Here is an 18,682-nt window from a genome sequence, read left to right as displayed (position 1 = left end):
TTTTTTTCAGAATACCAAGTTGTAGAAAACAGCTGTTGGTAACTCTGGCTGCTTGAATGTCAAGATACAATGTTAAATCAATGTGGATTTCCAAATTCGAAGTTGATTTATGTGGAATGGGGGTAGAAAGAAATATAGTGTGTGGCCTAGGAGGGTTGAGCTCAGGTTAGTGTAATGAATAGTGACAAGGGGTGCGATGATTCCTTGAGATGGGCAGTCACCCACCTCAAATCATATTTCAATTTTTTGAATGCTCTATAAGTGGGGCTTGCATTTAAATCCCCCAAAACATTGATTAATCACCTTATTGGACTTAGATGGCCAATTGTTTGCTAATTTCTTGCTCAACAAGCAATCTGAATGTGCACATGAAAGAGGTTTGCTAAAGTCCACTCAAACTGGTTTTCATACTTCGTGCTCTGCCATTGATAAAGTTATGGCACTAAACATTCTAGTCAGTCACCACCATCAATATAGACGGAGCAAACTTGATCTGCTGTGTAGACTACTCTTCGGCTTTTGATAAAGTAGACTGGACTCACTTATGGCTAAAACTGCAATGGGGGGAGGGAGGGGGTTGTTTGTTGAAAAAACACTGTGGTGATTTTTGATTGAATTTCAAATATAGCTACTAGGGTGCTAATCAAATTATCTAGCTGGAGAGACTCTCTGCGAAGATTTAGCACAGCCAGTGGTCTGGAACGGGAATGTCACCTCTTTTATTCTCACTTCATATGGAAGATCTTCCAGAATTTGTGGGCAATGCTTTTGGCCTAGCCCCGAAATTTGAAGGCAAAATAAACAAAAACAATTGGCGTACGCTGATGACTTAATTTTTTCAATGACTCCGATTAGGTTGCAAAGTCAATTAAGCTGGCATGTGCAATAATATAATAAAAGATTGTAATACATTTTGATAAGGATAAAGGTTGTGTCTTGGTTGTAAAAAAACATGGCTTTGATAAGGGAAACTAATGCGGCAATCTTCAATCATGTCACTAGTTTACCTTATCTGGGTCTCATTATTGATAATGGAGCAAAATGGCATTTACATTTTGCTAATCTGAAGTACACAAGTGGGGAAATCATTTTTGCCATTAAGAGGTTTTCGAACAAATATGATGGTAGAGCTACTGGTCCATCAATTGATGTGCTTACACAAAAAACAGTTTTGTTTATGGGTCTATAGCTCTCGCCTTACTTTAGATATTGTAATGAATGTGCTTTTCACAAAAAGGACACATCCAAACCCTGCACTCCCGCCTGGGAGGCAAATTTACCACTGCACCTTTAAATAATATACCCTTTTGAGCATGTAATAAGTGTGCTTTTCTCTAAAAGGACACACCCAAACCCTGCACTCCCACCTGGGAGGCAAAAAGACAAATTCAGGTGCTTTTTAGAATAACACACACAAGTTTATTAATGCAATGTTTAAAAAGGTAGGCCAAATATATCAGTAAATGCAGATTGTCAGGTATCAAACACTTTTAAATGAACAAGTAAAATAAAATGCAGTATATACACAAATAGCAAAGAGTAGAAAATATATACAAAATGGTTAGGAACACCTCACCAATTGAATTTGCATCATCCTTGCCAACTCAAGCTTGGGAAGCCCATCAAAAGCCCAGGAAGGAGTTTCAATCAGGACTCAAGTTCTGTCACCTCCACAGCACTATTCTGTGGTGAACTTCCACCTGGCCCCGGAAGGCTCCCAGCTTAAATATCATTACTAAACGCAAGGCGAAGCTTCTAGAAAACCTCGCCCCCTTCTCATTGGTAAAAAAAACAAGCTGGCAGTACCAGTCTGTGTCAAGGCCAAGACAGAGGCTGGCCAAGCTCCCGTATTTTGACTTTGAGGCAGAGTCGCACATTCTACAGATAATATACAGTTCACTCTGGTCAGTGAAGAGCAAAAAACAAGTGAGGAGCATAAAGAACTTGAATACGAATCGCAAGCACTGCTGTGCACGCAGAAGTTAGGCAAAGTCAGAAAACAAGATGACATGAGGCCATGTCAAAGCCAATAGTAAGAGCTCATAATTCTCACCAATGTACAACACAAGGCACGCGTGCATCACTGCCCACAACACTGCACTTCGAAACCAAAGAGTACATTCCACACCTCTCTCTCCCCCTCACGCTTTCAAATGCACATCCCACACCTTCTATTCTTGGCAAGCCTATTCTACTCCGTGACAGCTCCCACTGTAAGACAGCAATATTACAAGACAGAAGAGAAGCGGTCATATGCAGGACCGTCTCATATATCCAGACTAGGGTATAATAACACACTAAAGTCAGTTAAAATGGTGGTAGTTGAAGGTCATCATAGGGTGCCAAACCACAAGAGTGGCTGTTTCACTACAGATATTAAACCTTGATCCGATTTTCTTGCAATCTGTTTGTTTGCTGCTAAAATTATGATCACCAACTCTTCAGTGTGGATTCAAGCTGGGTTTATCCTCAGTGCAGACTTTACATAAGCACCAGTTCATTATTTTTGTGACTCTGCTTGTGCCAACCAAAATACTTCAAATCACTGCTTTGCATGGAAGCATGCTCCTGTTTGGACTGTGAGAAATACAATTAACGTGATAATCAGCGGCTATCAACTGCCATCTTTAGAGGGTATGGCCAATCTGTCTTCTCCTGTCTGGAATATTTTTTAAAGACAACTATAAAACGCAGGTTTATGAATTAGATTTATAGTCTTCCCTGAATTATAAATGTATTGGCTACACTCAAGATCCGCAGCAGGGCATCGACAGACGACGGAATAGGTCAAATAAATAAATAAAACCTTTTCCGTCATCTGTAGACTTCCCACCCTGCCCCTCTCTACAGCGCTTTCCTGCACTGGCCGCGACTGCTCAAGACTCTCATATGAGGAAATGACTTGATTCCAACTTAACGATTAAGATAATTAATTTTTGCGCTATATATAACCAACTCTACTACTTTTGAAAAGAAAACAACTGTCTGATATTTATTGAAAATGGAAGCAGAGCAATTCCCAAAGCTACGCTTTTGCTTTTTAATTTAGTTAGTTATCAATACTTACAAGTTGTTTATGGACTTTCTAAGACAAGTGAAAATTCTTTACTCGATGGATGAAAAGGATATTATTCAATAATAGTTTTTTTCTGTATTTTATCTTGAATCAGATTATGTTGACTCTTTACTTTGATTGTCAACGGTTTTTTTTATACAATAAAGAGGACTACTTTTGCAAGTCACTAGGGACCAACTCATAAGCACATGCCTTAGTGCTACTACACTGCTTAGATCATACCTATGTCTGCCTGTGGCGTTTGTTCCTCAGTGTTGTCAATGTTTTCTAGTTGGGCAGGTGACATATACTCTTCTATGACCTGTATTTAGGCATGCATGTTATGTCCTTTAGTTTGAGTGCACTGTTTCAAGATCTTCTTAACTAAGTGCAAATGCTGGGCATTTCCGTTGAAAAACATGAGGTGCTGATTAGCTGAAAGCCTAGGTTTCTGCTGACCTCTAAGTTACCTGATAAGCTTGCATCTTGTTTATTTGTTTCCGCTGCCATGCCATGTAATTAAAGGCATCCATTCCCTGCCCCAGGCCCCAGCCAGATACAGCCTTCAAATTTCAAAGAAACACTGCATAATCTTTGGGAAGGCTCCAGTTCCTAATGTGTTTGTTTACTCATCCTTCTATTTCCTGCCCCAGTCTCCAGTCAGAGACAACCTTCTAATTGACAGGAGGCTTAGCAATCTTCAAGAAGGCTCCAAATTAACACCTGAGTGACAGACTATAAATAAGACTTTAAAATTCAGTCCCCTGCTTGACTTCTTCGATAGGTCTTGAGAGAGAGCTGTGCCTCACTCCAGGGCAGTACTTGGGTTTGGGCCCTACCACCTGTGACAAGAATAACCTGGACATCTTCGCCTGGAATCTGGGGGCCAGTAACCCATTCATCCCTTCGGGACAGCTTCCAACAATCTTCAACCTTGGAACCTGGTCGATCAGCCGGCGCGGCAGTGCTCCTATCGCCTTGACTACGACCAGCTCTTCGCCATTTAATGCCCCAACTATTCCAGCGCTTACACAGATTAGGTTAGTGCACTAACCAGGTACATCTAGTTTTGGTGTACCCTTTTTCATCAAGGACACTTTAGCAATTTGAGTTTGAATAAGAAAGCCTTGGCTTAAGGAAAAGTAACCACTTTAAGGTCCAATAAAGATTTCAGAATCATCCGAGAAGAGACACTAAAGGATACACACTCAGCGCCGGGGTCAGGGGTCAAGGGCCCTTCCCATGGTCTCAAATTTCTTGTAGTAATTCTTGTTTGGTATGTTTAATTAAGGACTCACACCTCAGGCTGGTTGCAAAGCATTCATGTACGGTTACCTGAAATGATTGTGTTCTTGTTGCATACTTCCCCCTGACTGCGGGAGTGCGCCTTGTCACTAGAACTTGAGGGGTCCTGCTCAGATGGATTAAAATCCACTGGTCATCATTTTCACAGGCAACTCCAGGTTCACAAAAACCATCACTCGCTCTCTCCAATCGCCCTTGCCCCAGGGTTAGTCACTGGTACGAGTCATCTCTTCTGGTATTAAGGATTAATCTCAAGGGGAAGTGGTGGAAGATCTTCGCTTCTGCATGAGCCCAGGGAATTCAAGTGAGTGGCCCTTGGTGTGACAGCTTACTGTCAAGAGAACCAGATATGAATCTTACTGACACCAAATACACTTTAGCACAGCCTGAATGGGCCCACACTCTCCTAAATTGAGGGAAGGTAGTTGCTGCACTAGGGACCTGCCAAATTACAAGAAAGTCAGAAAATTGTCTTTTTTTACGATGGGTTGAGGAGTTCTCGAAAAGGTAAAATGTTATTTCGCTTGGAGTGCCAAAAGTCCTGACTGAGTGTTCAGAGAAGTGCAGCAGGTCTGGCACCAACTGCAGAGTTAAGACTAGCAAGCCCAGTAAAGATGGACGGTACTTTTTGGAGGAAATGTTTATTGAGAGCAGGTTTAAAAGGACTGTAAACACTTTTGTGAGAAGTTTAGCGGCTTTAGGGGACATAAGAATATGAAAGAAACTAAAAGGGGGAAGAAAATACACTTCTAGATCCTGGTCAATGACTGTTACATCTTCAACCAGCTCTACCAGCCAAAATGATCACATGTTCCTTCTCAGGAAGCTGCCACGAGACCCAAAAACCACAGTTACCTGCAGCAGCAGAGCAAACTGCCCTCACACAAAGAACTGGTTGTTCAAATAAAGTAGCAGTGTAAGAGTACATCACAGTGCAAGCCTCTCTCATACACAGAACAGGTACTTCACATCTAGCAACAGCAAGGTTGGCAAGCTACCCTCAAACACAGATGCTTTCCAGGACAATTCAGTGCAAGCTTCATTTGTACAGAACGGAAGCTGCACAGCAGCAGCATGGCAAGCCACTGTTGCACAAAGTACAGCACCATGAAAAGCACAAGCTTCTCTCACACCTCAAAGTATACCACATACAAAAGGCAGAGCACGTTTACTCACAATACTGAAATTGATTTTATTCAACACTAATATTGACCGGTGGGCTAGGCTAGATTACTTAACCCCTTCAGCGCTGGGCGAATTCCGCCGCGGTGCTGAAGGGTTCGAGCGCGGGCGGGCTCATGACGGAACGGTTCCGTCATGAGCACAGCTCAACCGTGGCTCATGACGGAACCGTTCCGTCATGAGCATGGAAGGGGTTAATGTTCCAAGGAATATTCATCATCAAGATATCTTTATTTCGGCAATTTGCCTTAAAAAGTACATAAAAAAATAAATATATATACAGACAAACTTGGCACAGAATGAAATATATCATTACAATACATTAAGTAATACATAGTCCCCTTCTCCTGTTCCACATTGCAAAGAGGAATTTAGAAACTGCAAAAACTATACATTCAGATGTGTCTGTTTTTAAAATTCTAAAAGCATGGCTACATTGCCGAAAACCCATGTTTTTGCAGATAGGCACTATCCACTGCTTCCTAGCTTTTGTGTATGCAGGGCAGAAAAATAATACATGGAGCTCATCCTCTTTAACACAACTACAGCCAGGGCAGGTCTCAAGAGAATTTGATGCCCAGCTGCTAGTGAAAGCTCGCAGAGGTAGTGTGCCGTATCTCCATTGCAAATAAAGTTTTCTTGATGGTATAGGATAAATAATATCCATAAAATTCTCAAATTGATAAAAATCCTTGACACTTAAAAAAGATTTAGTTAAAACTCCAATATTAGGGGCAGTCTGCACTCTGTTTTGTTTCTCAGCCACATAGATCTTAGTGAGCATCTTCCGTGAGATCATCTTGCAGCTTAGTTCCGGTTCATACCACATGCCATCCAGCCCGAGTTTGATGCACTGGGATTTTATAAACACAAACCAAGGGATTTTTGGTACACAGTTGCTTGCCAGAATTTCCTTCAGCTCTAATCTATAATACAATAATTCTGGTGTAGTCCACAGCCTGTGCCAGTACCTAAGGGGCTTCAAAGCTAGTTCATCATCCATCGACCTCAGATTCAGATCCATCCTCAGAGGATGCATCGGAGTACTCTGTGGAAGTGATAGTAACTGTCTGATGAACTTGTTTTCAATTTTAAGAAGTTCCAGCCCAGGTAGGTGCCCCCAAAGTTCTGCTCCATATAGAATTGCTGCCCTGGCCTGGCTCTTATATACTTCAAGCGGGGGTTTAATTGGTTTGTATGTGGACGTGTTGGAAAACTTAAGGATACCCCCAACATACTGGGCTAATTTCAGCTGCGCCTTGGCAATTTGTGGAGCCCATGAAAGATTTTCGCTCAGCGTTACTCCTAAATAATCAAAAGTTTTTACCCTTTCTAGCTTTGATGAATCAAGTTTAGGGTTTGGCCGTGTGGAAGGTGAAGGATTAAACACCATATACTTTGTTTTGTTCACATTAATTTCCAGGCCTCGACCTCTACAGAAGTCCTCGAAACTGTCAAGGACACGCTGAATTCCCATTGGTGATTTGGAAAGTAGCAGGGTGTCATCCGCAAACATAATTGCTGGCACCCTGCTACCTGCCAGAATTGGGGCGTCGTTGTTAAGGGCGCTATTAAGATGGGAAATCACACCATTGACATATAGGCAGAACAGGGTGGGTGCTAGAACGCACCCCTGTCTCACCCCTCTGCCAATGGGGAACTTAGAGGTTAAAGCCCCGTTCTTCCCATGACGCACCTGGGCAAAATTGCCCTCATGCAACTTGATCAGTATTGTCAGGATTGGTAGGGGTACCCCCAGACTGACCAACACGCCCCAAAGTTTCCCTCGGGGTACTAAATCGAAAGCGGAGCGGAGGTCCACGAATACCATGTAGAGGCTGCCACCCTCAATCTTTGCTGTTTTCCAGAATAGTAATAACAAGCGAAAGATTTGGTCCATGGTAGAGGTGTTCCTCCTAAACCCCGCTTGGTATTGGCTCAGTATAGCGTGCTCCTCCATCCAGTCCTCAAGTCGTTCAAGGATGAGCCGCGCAAAGATTTTTTGCGGGACATCTATGAGGCTGATGGGTCTGTAATTAGCCGGTAGCAAGGGGGAACCCTTCTTGAAGATGGGAACAATTTCTGCGCCCAACCAAGTGCAGGGCACGTTCATTCCTCTCAAGATTGCATTAAATAAAATGCATAGGTATGGTCCCCAGATCTCCATTTGGTGTTTAAAGAGGTCTCCCGGCAATTTGTCTAGCCCAGGGGCCTTGCTAGGTGGAATTTTCGAAATGGCATTAACAACTTCCTCAGGCGAAAACTGTATGCAATCATAGGAGTCATTCAGTGCTGATAGTGCCGGATATGTGTCCATATCAACTTCGATGGCATACAGGGCTCTAAAGTGGTCTTCCCAGATACTAGCCTCTATATTAGGCTCAGTGGCCGGTTTAGGATCCCCACTTCCTGTGTTGATTATAGACCAAAATTTACGGGCATCTCTCTGTTCTAGGGCGCATGACAGATCGGTCCATTTTGCATGGTCCCAATCCTGTTTGGCCAGCTTCAGCATAGCTTTATAATGAGTTCTCTTGGCGGCGATAAGGATCTTATCGTTGCCTTGCTTTACAGCCCGAATCAACTCTTTTTTTGCCAGGCGACAAGCATCATTATACCAAGAGGAAAGGGGGGTCCTATTCTTTCTTTTGGTTGCTACTGGATTAAACATATCTGACAAGATACTAACGAGATTCGTATGCAGGGCCTGCAGTTTGATATTAAAATCTGGAGAAGGTTCTTGGGTTATTAAAACATCTAATTCGATAAAACACGGCAAGACTGAATTATACAATCTTGCCAGGTCCTCAGGGGATGCCTCCACCTTGTCCCACTTGACCCTGCGCCGGTCATTGGTTAGGACTAACCTGTCTACTCGGGCATCTCTGGGTCCTAAATCCTTCAGTTGTGTGACCGGAGAAGCCAGCTCCAGCCTCAGCAAATTGTGATCACTGTCGTCCCTTGCAATAATCTCGAGGTCGATAACCTTTGACCACGACTGTGTCCGAACCATAATGTAGTCTAGACGCGATTCGTGGCCCTTTTTGTTGTATGTGCACCTGGAAGGAGTATCTGAATTGGTGCGTCCGTTACAAGCCCTGATTGAGTGGCTTAGTGTGAGGGCCGTTATTTGGACCGCTAGAGGGGACCAGGACCTGATGTGAGGAGATTGGACTTGCGGAATGGACCAGTAATCATCCTCAGTTGCAAGTGCACCATGGTCCATCCCCGGTAAGGGTTCAAAGTGGCAGTTAAAATCTCCTGCTACTAGTAAGGACACATCCGTAGGGATGGAGTACAGAAAATTTGATAGTTCGTCGACCGTAGTAGACTCACTAGATAGGCTGACAGGCCTCGAGTAAACATTCACAACAGCCAGCTTGAAATTATTGGGCCATTTCAGGATTACACACTGTATATCGTCCGAGTGTGTGCTAACAGACTCGGCTGAACAGCCCAAGTGAGTTGCCACCCATATGGTAAGACCCCCAGACGGTCGACCCTTACCCCCCCATTGTGCAGGTACATGAAAACCCGCAAATCCCATTCTCCTTTCCTCAGTTCTTGCCCAGGTCTCCTGGAATAGACATATGTCCATTCCATCGATAAACGTTCCCCATTCACCGCTCACTACTTTACTATGTAGGCCCGCAACATTCCAAGACGCAATTACCGTGGATTCAGTGTTCATAGATACCCTGGTATTACAGTCGCTCCTAATTGTAACAGTACTGTCACATAGGTGCGGCTCTATAACCTCTTGCACGTCTGGACGCCTAGCATCAGATGTAACCTCTTGAAGTTCAGGAGGGAGTTCAGCAGTATGGGTGTGTTTCTCTATGATAGTGGTTGAGAGCCCATCTATTGTTGATTGGCCTTCAGCTTCATTGACAACCCGACTTTTGCTGTTATTCTGAGTTTGCGCCGCTCCCATTACCCGATCAAGTCAATCCACTTGGTCCAGACAGCTGTATCTGTTTTGTGTTAATATTTTAGGGGGTGCTGGTGGATGGTCAAATGGAGCCCTTGGTGGCCTTGCTCCTCCTCTATGTTGTACTAATGTCCAGCCATTCTCCCTAGCATCCCAGCGGGTCGGTGGGTAAAAGTAAGACAGCGGGTGAGTTTGGATCAGTGCACCCTGTCCCTGGTACCTCCAATTGTAGATATATTCAGCAGTTCGGGGGTCTTTAAAGTTTACTAGAATACAATCACCTTTGATGTTTTTTGGGCCATGACCCACCCACGATGCTCTGCGTACCATAAGGATTTCGCTAGTGATGCGTTCGGGAAGTGGTCGGTATTTGTTAAGCCAATCTATTACTTTATTTTTGAGGGAGGGGTATGATTCTATGGTTGAGATTGGGAGCTCGGGGACTCCAACCAAAATTGCCACATAAGGGCTACATTCTGGTGGCAAATCTATGGTACGTTCCTTGGGGAGATGCCCCTTGCTCTCCATCTGATCACCCTTCCCTTCATTTGTGTTGGCATCCCCCTTCCCCATTTGAGTGGTTGGGATAGTGGCTGGGTTTGTTGCTGTTGGTATTTTTGGAGGGACAGGTGTGTTGTTAATTGGATCTAAGTCAGACTGGAGACACCCATTTTTGGCAGGAAGAGGGCATGGATTAGGTATATTTGGAATTAGCTTGCTCTGTGTATCCAACGCCACCTGTTCTAGCCGTAAAAGCTGCTGCTCAATACGAGACAATCTCAATTCCAGGGGATTAATAATAGCACTCAGAAGAGCAGTTATAGTGGCATTTATCTCTGCTGAGGTGTCATGTATCTCACGTGGGGTTTCACTACTAATGGGAGTTGCTGCCCTAGTTCCTAAGGGTATAGGTGGGCCCTGGACTAAAGCAGCTGCGTGTTGGGCTGTTATAGTTGAGTCAGTTATCATCTGAGTACCCGTATGACCTTTGGCAAATTTCGCTTTTTTTCCCCCCGCTCTCGACACCGTAGTCAATTTTCTTTTTGGCATCGCTCCCTCACGTCTTCCTAGCAACTGGGGGAGACTTAACCTCTCAGGGGAGCTTAGCATTGTTGACGCTAAAGTAGAATCTAGGGCTTGCTCAGATGGGAGGGGCTGCAATAGATCTGAACTGCAGGATGCATTGTCCATGCATGAGGGGCAATTATCTGGTGTTACTCTGCTAGGAGCATTTGGAGAGCCTACATTAGCAATATGACCCAAAGAGGATCTTTTTGCAAACGCTAAGTCTTGGGAGACTCTTCTTTCCATTAATATTATCCCCTGGTCTATTACGGAATTTGCTCTTGTTATAAAATTGTCCAGAGTTCCTGTTAATACAGTCCTGCTTCTGGTTGATGGTGCAGCCATGGTGCGGTAATCAAGGAGCAAAAATAACAGTACTTACAATCCTCCTCGAAGCCGATACAGCAAGCAGTATCAGGGATGACAGAGGGGTGGCCCGGTCCGGTCTTGATCGTGCTTGAACGGGCTTAAACGGGCCCGCCCTTGGCCCGGGCTTCGCCCGGGCGCCGCCCGGGCGCCGCCCGCGCGCGTCCCGCGCTGCGGGAGGTGCTTCGGCCAGATAAGGCCCACCAGCGAGGTCACGTGATACGTGACAGCGTCAAACGCGCTAAGGCTTCTGGGGGGTGTAGTTCGTGCCTCGCGCTGCCGTTCCCCTCACGGCGTTTCTGGGCAAAGTGATGAGGAAATAAGATGGTCAAGGCAAGATCAGCATGACAGCCGTTTCCCTCACGGCGGATGTAGGTTCGTGAAGGAATATTAAAAACAGGAATCTTTCCTGAAAGCAAGCTATTATAAAGCCCCTTTTTAAAAAGATGGGGCTGTCCACAAAACTACATCTTTTTAAATAATGTTGGGACTTCTGAAAGAACGGACTGTAGTAAAGTCCCAGTTGAACAGAGAGGCTTCCAGGATGGATAATCCATTCTAGAGGATTGCTTCAGTCTTTGGTCATTAGCGCAAAAGTCTGTTGAGAAAAGGGAAAAAATATTTTGTTGCTTTGTAGACTTCTGTTCTGCATTTGATTTAGTGGACCTCAAACTGTTGTGGAAAATACTAAAAAACAAAACAAAAATAATCGAAATCCCTAATGGCCTCCTTTTCATTCTTCAGGATTCTCATAGATGGAACTAGGTATGAGTTGAAGTAGATATGCAAGGAGCGTTGGCTCGTAAAATATCGATATGAATGGAATGCGACAGGGATGTGTGTCGCCTCTTGTACTTGTTATCACTGTTCCCTGTGTTGCTGCAATTCGTTTGTTACTAGAGCGTAGCTGATTGTGTGCCTTAGTGAAAGTGTTTGTGTTAATTGCAGCGCATCACGGGCCTTACAATTAACCCCTTCAGTGCCACGCCCTTTCCCCGCCCTGTGCCGGGCATTACATTAGCGGGCGGGGTTCATGACGAGATAGTCTCGTCATGGGCACAGCGCAACCGTGCTCCATGACGAGACCATCTCGTCATGGGCACTGAAGAGGTTAACATGAATGCTTTGACAAAGGCACACAATCTGCCCTGCAGCTGCGCGCTCTATTAACAAATATAATCCAGCAAGTGCCAGAGCCACTTGCTGCTGAACTCGGGTTCAGGCTGCCGTGACACTTACCTGACACTTTTGTTCTCGTCCACTGTAGTTTCTTCCTCTGCCTCCCGCACAAGGAAATTACACTTTTTTTCGCGCTCACGTTTTTAAAGCGGCAGCATGAACGGTCTCTCGCAGGATGTGCTGTGTGCGTGCACGCTTCACACACGACACTGCGCGCTTGGGGTGAAATAAGTGCACGCACCTTACAGGGAACAGTGGTTGGGAGAGATATTTGTCGCTGCACCCACACACGCAGCCGGTTCCTGGCACACATAGCCTTGGCTGCAGTGCACAGAGACCGCACACGGAGGAAAAAAGTTTGAGGGAACATTGCCTGCTGTACGCAGATGATCTTGATATTATGGATCAGACAGAAATAGGTCGTCAGAGGAAACTACAGGTGCTTTATATGTATGGCATTAAGAAAATACACAATAAATATAGATAAAACAAAAGTAATGGCATTTGGGAAAGGAAATCCGATTTACATACAGCACCTACGTAATTTAAAAATAGAGGTAGTAAATAAGTATAAATATCTTGGGTTGTGGTTCGAGAAGAAACTGCAGTGGAGGGACAACAGTGTATTATTAACAGCAAGAGCACTTTCCTCTGTGTGGACTTAAAAAATTCAGTAAATGTTATGGTGGACCATCCCTAAGACTGGTTTTATCAGTGTAATATGCTAGGATTCGTCCACCATTTCAATATTTTGCAGAATTACTGTTTAGGTCAACTTGACTGGGATTCTAAAGAAGGTACATGCCGAAAGGGTCTGCTATCGCTACCACATGGTCAGCAACGATTCAGGCTATATAAATAGAAGCTGACTTAACAGCCTGGAACTATTTAAGCTGTGTCCATGAAATTAGATTTTGGGCTTCGATGGAAATTGAAGCAAATCAAACACTCGCCACTCTTTGCCCAAAAGAAATTGTACAGCGTGAATTGAAGTGGGCACGAGAAGTCAGAAGGATACTTTTTAGGTCTCGCCTGAGCTAGCGCATGTGCTGCTCCAGAGAGAAATTTAGTAAGCGGGTTTTCGAAGTGCTACCCACATGCTTTTTCCAACCACCAGCTTGCGGTTACGTGCACAGCTGCCATCTGGCTCTATCACGTTAATCCGATCGCGATAACTTCGGCGAGCGTGCGCGCACACAACTCCTAGGCTTCTTTTCACGCACGCACCACTCGCGTGCTTGTTTTCCTTTCACTTTCGCTTTCACGGCCACGCAGCCGTTACTTTTACAACTGCGCGGCCAATGCTAGTTTCCTCTAGTGATACAGTCCTTCAGGTCATCCTACAGAAAACGCGCAATCGAATGGCTCCTTAGGACCTTGTGCTGTTGAAATTACGCCGGCTTTCTTTTATGTTTTTTGATTTTGACTCTGCTCGACGACAAAAATATTGAATATTATGGTGTTTGCATCTTTAAGCATCTCTGGATTTCGTGGGATAAACTAGTCCACTAAACAACGCCAGGTTATGTTTCCTGACGCCCGTTTTCGAGCTGTGTACTTCTGTTTACCTCTTTTCCAGAATGCCAGCCCTTTCAGTCCTCCTCCCGTGCACACACATGGCAAGGTGGGCATGTGAGACACGTGTGCGGCAAGACCCAAGCCCCTTCCTCGCCATCCATCTTCCTGTGTTAACAGCACACCCTGCTGTCCTCCGTTGGAAGTGTAGGTGTTGCCGTAGTAGCTCAATTAGTCACTCTTTCTTTCCCGTTAACAATTCCATCTCGTTGCCTCCTGGCATCTGTTTTTTTAAACACCTGTGCAGACGCGGTCCAGATTACAATTCAGCATCCAGGCCGGCGACAGGCAAAAGGCATGAGAGAAATAAAGAATGGCACAGAGCAAAGCAGGCTTGAATGTATAAATAGGACAAGCACTTATCCTCCAAACTCCATTGTGCGTCGGGAGCGAGTGCTGCCTTCTAGCACACCTTGCCTCACTTTTATTATACATTTTTCCAGCTGTTGGTTCGTCTAAAGTTCGTGTATACTCAGAAGACCCACAGGACCCTCTATTCTATGCCCCTAAAATTTTCAAACAAGATCCCTCTTCGGTTATGATTTTTTCCTCTTCCTCTTGAGCAAAATCGAGACACTTCTCTTCCCACATCAACGCGTTGAATCCAAATCATAGTCTCACTGACCACTATCTCCCCTCCCAAACAATACTGAAACCCCCTTCTTCTACCTAAGCTAGTGTGACCAGACATCTCCATGTCCCCTGGACACCATCTTTCCATTTCACAACTTTGCTTTTACATAATAAGTGCACCCTGCAAGTTGTAGTCTTGATTCGTTTTATGAGCCAATTCAACCAACACACCTGATAAAAAACAAGCATTTGCAATGCAATAGGTCTCGCATTTATAAGAGTTTGAGCTATTGGCATTGTAAAATTACCATGCCTTTTATTTATGTTTTGGTTTTAAAACAAATAAAAGGCATTGTCATTTACAATGTCAGTAGCATAAACTCGCATAAAAGCAGTGTGTGGAGTGCAGCAGTGTGCGGCGTGCAGCAGTGTGCTGCGTGCAGCAGTGAGTAATGCAGCAGTGTGCAGCGGCGAGCGGCGTGCAGCAGTGTGCGGCGTGCAGCGGTGTGCGGCGTGCAGCGGCGTGCAACAGTGTGCGGCGTGCAACAGTGTGCGGCGTGCAACAGTGAGTACTGCAGCAGTGTGCAGCGGTGAGCAGCAGTGTGCGGCGTGCAGCAGTGTGCGGCGTGCAACAGTGTGCGGCGTGCAACAGTGTGCGGCGTGCAACAGTTGTGCAGCAGTGAGTAATGCAGCAGTGTACGGCGTGCAGCAGTGTGCAGCAGTGTTTCATGTAGCATTGTGCGGTGTGCAGCAGTGTGTGGCGTGCAGCAGTGTGCGGCGTGCAGCAGTGTGCAGCAGTGTGGGGCGTGCAGCAGTGTGGGGCGTGCAGCAGTGTGCGGCGTGCAGCAGTGTGTAATGCGGCAGTGTGTGGCGTGCGGTAGTGTGCGGCATGCAGCAGTGCGTGGCGTGGTTTATAAACAACAAGAAAAGCGGACATCAAAGGATGGGTGGGAGGGAACGAGCATATGGGGTGCGAGTTATAACGAAAGTTAATTGTTGTAAAAGGGGATGCAGGAAGTGAGGCCGAGTGCGCGCTGGCGAAAGCAGTCTGCTGCTTTCAAGTCCGATGCCAGCTTCGCGCTTGAATGCCTCACTTGCACTGGCCATAAACCACATTCCTAAGGTCTTGTGCCCCTTACTAAATCTCTCTGAATGCGTGAGGCGGCGCACGCGCACGAAGTAGCTGGTGGCAGATGGAATACACGTGGTTGTGCACCTAACCGCCACCCGATCCGCCTGGGAAGCCATTGGGAGCATTTTGTGAAGCCCCTACATAAGTCTCGCTGAGGTATCGCTTACGCGATAGCCAGGCGAGACCTAATAATTTGCACAAGCAAAGTCCAGGAATGGAAAAATGGTGTCCCGGTGACATGAAGCCATCTGGTTACCCTAATCTAAGCCCCATCTTGTTACAGCCACCAATCTTATAGCCGAACCGCCCCCTATTTGTACAGTGCATGGGATTAATATTGAACAATGAAACTGGTGTAGAAGTGCAGGAACATTGGTCCACCGTCTGTTCTATTTCTTTCTTGCATGTTTGTTACTACAGTTTGTGTTGTGAAATATGGCCAGAATATTCTTTTTTTGCACCCTACGGTTAGGACAAAAAAAAATTGTCACAAGCTTTGAAAACATGACAAACCATATTTATGACATCTGTAGTAATTTGAATGCCTCCAGTGTAAAATAGGACTCTCAATAGAAATATATGGTTAATTAAAGAAAAACACACAGACACCTCTTTTAGTTAGGAAGTATGTTCTGCACTGCAGGAGATTACATCAGCTAACGAAAAAGACAGGCCAATGCAAAGACACGCCCCCTTCCACCTACACCGCCAATGAAAACAGCAGATAACACATTATCCAATGGCAAGAGTTAAACCCAACTCCTAAAGCATTATGCTCCATCTCCTGCTAAGGTTACCACAAAGCTGCAGTCTTATACGAAGCATCCAAATGAATCCCGTTATTAGGTACCCAAAGCAGGTGGCATTAATAAAGCCCACAAATGTCATTTATTAACCAACCTAAACAAGTTGAGGGTGAAAGGTTGCAACTTTGTGTGTGAAACTGTTACGCAAATCACAGGATTATTCTCATAAAACGCATGAATGTATCAAACTCAGAAGGCTGAAGGTCTAAATTGTCCTAAATGTGCTCCAACCTTGTGACCTGCCAATCATAGCAGGTATAGACAGCAAGTGTTCAACAAAGTAAATCAAATACTGTCTTTTTCCAAATACTGTAGTATTTGAGTAAGACTATTCCAGTCCCTAGAAGCTATAGGAATGCCTTTGGTGGCAGGTATAGCTCATTTTTAATGTATATAGCATTTAAAAACAACTATTCTTATGCTCATCTAAAATGTGCAGCGCCACCATGTGGCAGGCTGTCATAAGTGCTGGTGTTGATAATCAAGTGATGGTTCCGGGTACCCAGAACAACCGGCTCAAATTAAGCACGGACTGTCAGCGATGTAGGTGTAAACAGCAGGTTTTCTGGGGGGGTTGTTTTGTTTTTTACTTTCTGAACAATCCAAAAGCTGCAAGGATAATTTACGCAGCAGAGTGTCTAAAGCTACATGAAAGTTTAAATTAGTGCCTGATTTTTCTGGGCCTAGGCTTCGCATTCCAACATTCAGAACTAAGCACTAACAATAACATGATGTGACTTGCAATTCATTTATTTGGTTATAAACAGGCCAGTGGAATTATACGATTCTGAGGCATAGTTTTCCACACAATTATGGATTTTCCACGATAGTCCATAATCCATTATTTGCAGAATATCTTAAGATTTAAACAAAAATAAATAATTTGTTCCCAGCTCAAACGGAACAAACGTCACTACAAACAAAGATTGGCTGGTCACCTTTCAGTTCCGTATTGATGTTTTTGGGTGTTAATTTGATACTAACTAGGTGAAACCTTTCCTCATACAGTGTTAACATGAATAAATAAGCATTGGCATAGCCAATAGGTCTCGCGTTTGGGACCTTATAAGTGTTTAGCCATCAATCAATCAGTACATTTATAGAGCGCGCACTACTCACCCGCGAAGGGTTTCAAGGCCCGGGGGGGGGGGGGCTGCTACTGCTCGAACAGCCAGGTCTTGAGGTGTGTCCTGAAGGTGAGAAGGTCTTGGGGCATGTTGTTGCACCAAGGATATTGTGCTGCATAACTAAATACTTATAAGGTCCCAAAAGCGAGACCTATTGGCTATGCCAATGCTTGTTGTCTTATATAGTAAGTTATGAATAATTAGTATAAACACAGACCTACAAGTAACTATGTCTAAAACAGAGCTTTGACTACAAACTAAACCAAGGGCCTGGGAAAACCATCAGAGACTTGAGTGGAAAAGCATCAGCTCATTTTAGAGGCGTGCTTGACTAAGTAGGGAGGTGCTTCCATATATAGCTGCCATACCCACTATAGTAGTGAGACAAGCAGTCCTAAAGTTTCGAGCTGTGACGAATCCGTTTCTCTTGTGCTCTTCAGTAAAGAACGCTATTCTGGATAACGAAAACGATTGTAGATGTGCTTTGAACGTAAAATGTAACTGTTTACACGTTATTAGATTGGATGCGGGTACTGCTGGTGCGAAAAAACAATTTTAAGGCCAATTCTCATCAAGTGTGGTATTTTAGATAGAAGACACGCGTCTGAATTTTTAAAGGATATGAGCAATTAAGATGTGGCCTGTGTAATAGGAGCTTTTTATTAGTTGTTGATGACTTTAAAAAAAGTTTATTGATACATGTGTTTATATATGGTATGTATGTTAGCAGTTTTAAAGAGTACGGTCTAAATAAACATATCTTTGACTGACTGACAGGGGCAGAAGTAGTTCATATGAAGTTCAGGGAAGGATACCCTCACAGAACAGGGGGAGAAGGCGCTATACTGGGCTGAATACGGATTAGACGGGCGTCCTTTCAGCCACATCTGGCGTTAGTAATCAGGTGCGTCACAGGTTGAGGCGCTGTTACTCATAGGTGGGGCAGTCGCTCAGCGCAGAGAAACCCTTCGGTGTTAATGCAACGAGTATCCCTATAAAGCCGTAAGGGACCCTCATATCTCTCGAGTTCGGGGTATAAATACTGTGCATCTCAAACCCATTCCTAGTAAGTTATCGATTGTGACCGTCTATAATGTATCGGAATGTATTTATATAGAAAGCGCAAACTGCACCATGGACGTCTTAAGTCTGTCGCTCCTGCACTCTCAGTGGCCTCCTCACGCTGGCGTAACTAAATTTGAGGAGCTCCCTCCGTAACTCACTCGGGAGCTCTCAGGTCAGGGGACTGTGCAGAGGGACAGCTGAAGGGGGGGGGGGGGGGGTTGCACGGCGTGGGGCTCTGTTATGCCACTGCCTCCTCACTTGTGTCTGGGGCGTCTCATTCTGGTAACATCTACCGAAACTACACCAAATCGCAACCACCCT

At 44.7% G+C, this 18,682-nt stretch overlaps 1 protein-coding gene across 4 annotated transcripts in view; it reads right to left on the bottom strand.

The window, feature by feature from the left end:
- The window catches only part of KLF1 (KLF transcription factor 1), a 205,042-nt gene that overhangs the window by 185,488 nt on the left and 872 nt on the right, over positions 1-18,682 (bottom strand). The gene's annotated exons all lie outside the window — the stretch shown is intronic.

Source organism: Triturus cristatus, chromosome 4_2, assembly GCF_964204655.1.
Source record: "Triturus cristatus chromosome 4_2, aTriCri1.1, whole genome shotgun sequence".
In the NCBI taxonomy this organism is placed as follows: Eukaryota; Metazoa; Chordata; class Amphibia; order Caudata; family Salamandridae; genus Triturus; species Triturus cristatus.
Note: the sequence above shows the minus strand (reverse complement) of the source record. Positions and strands in the feature narration are given on the sequence as shown.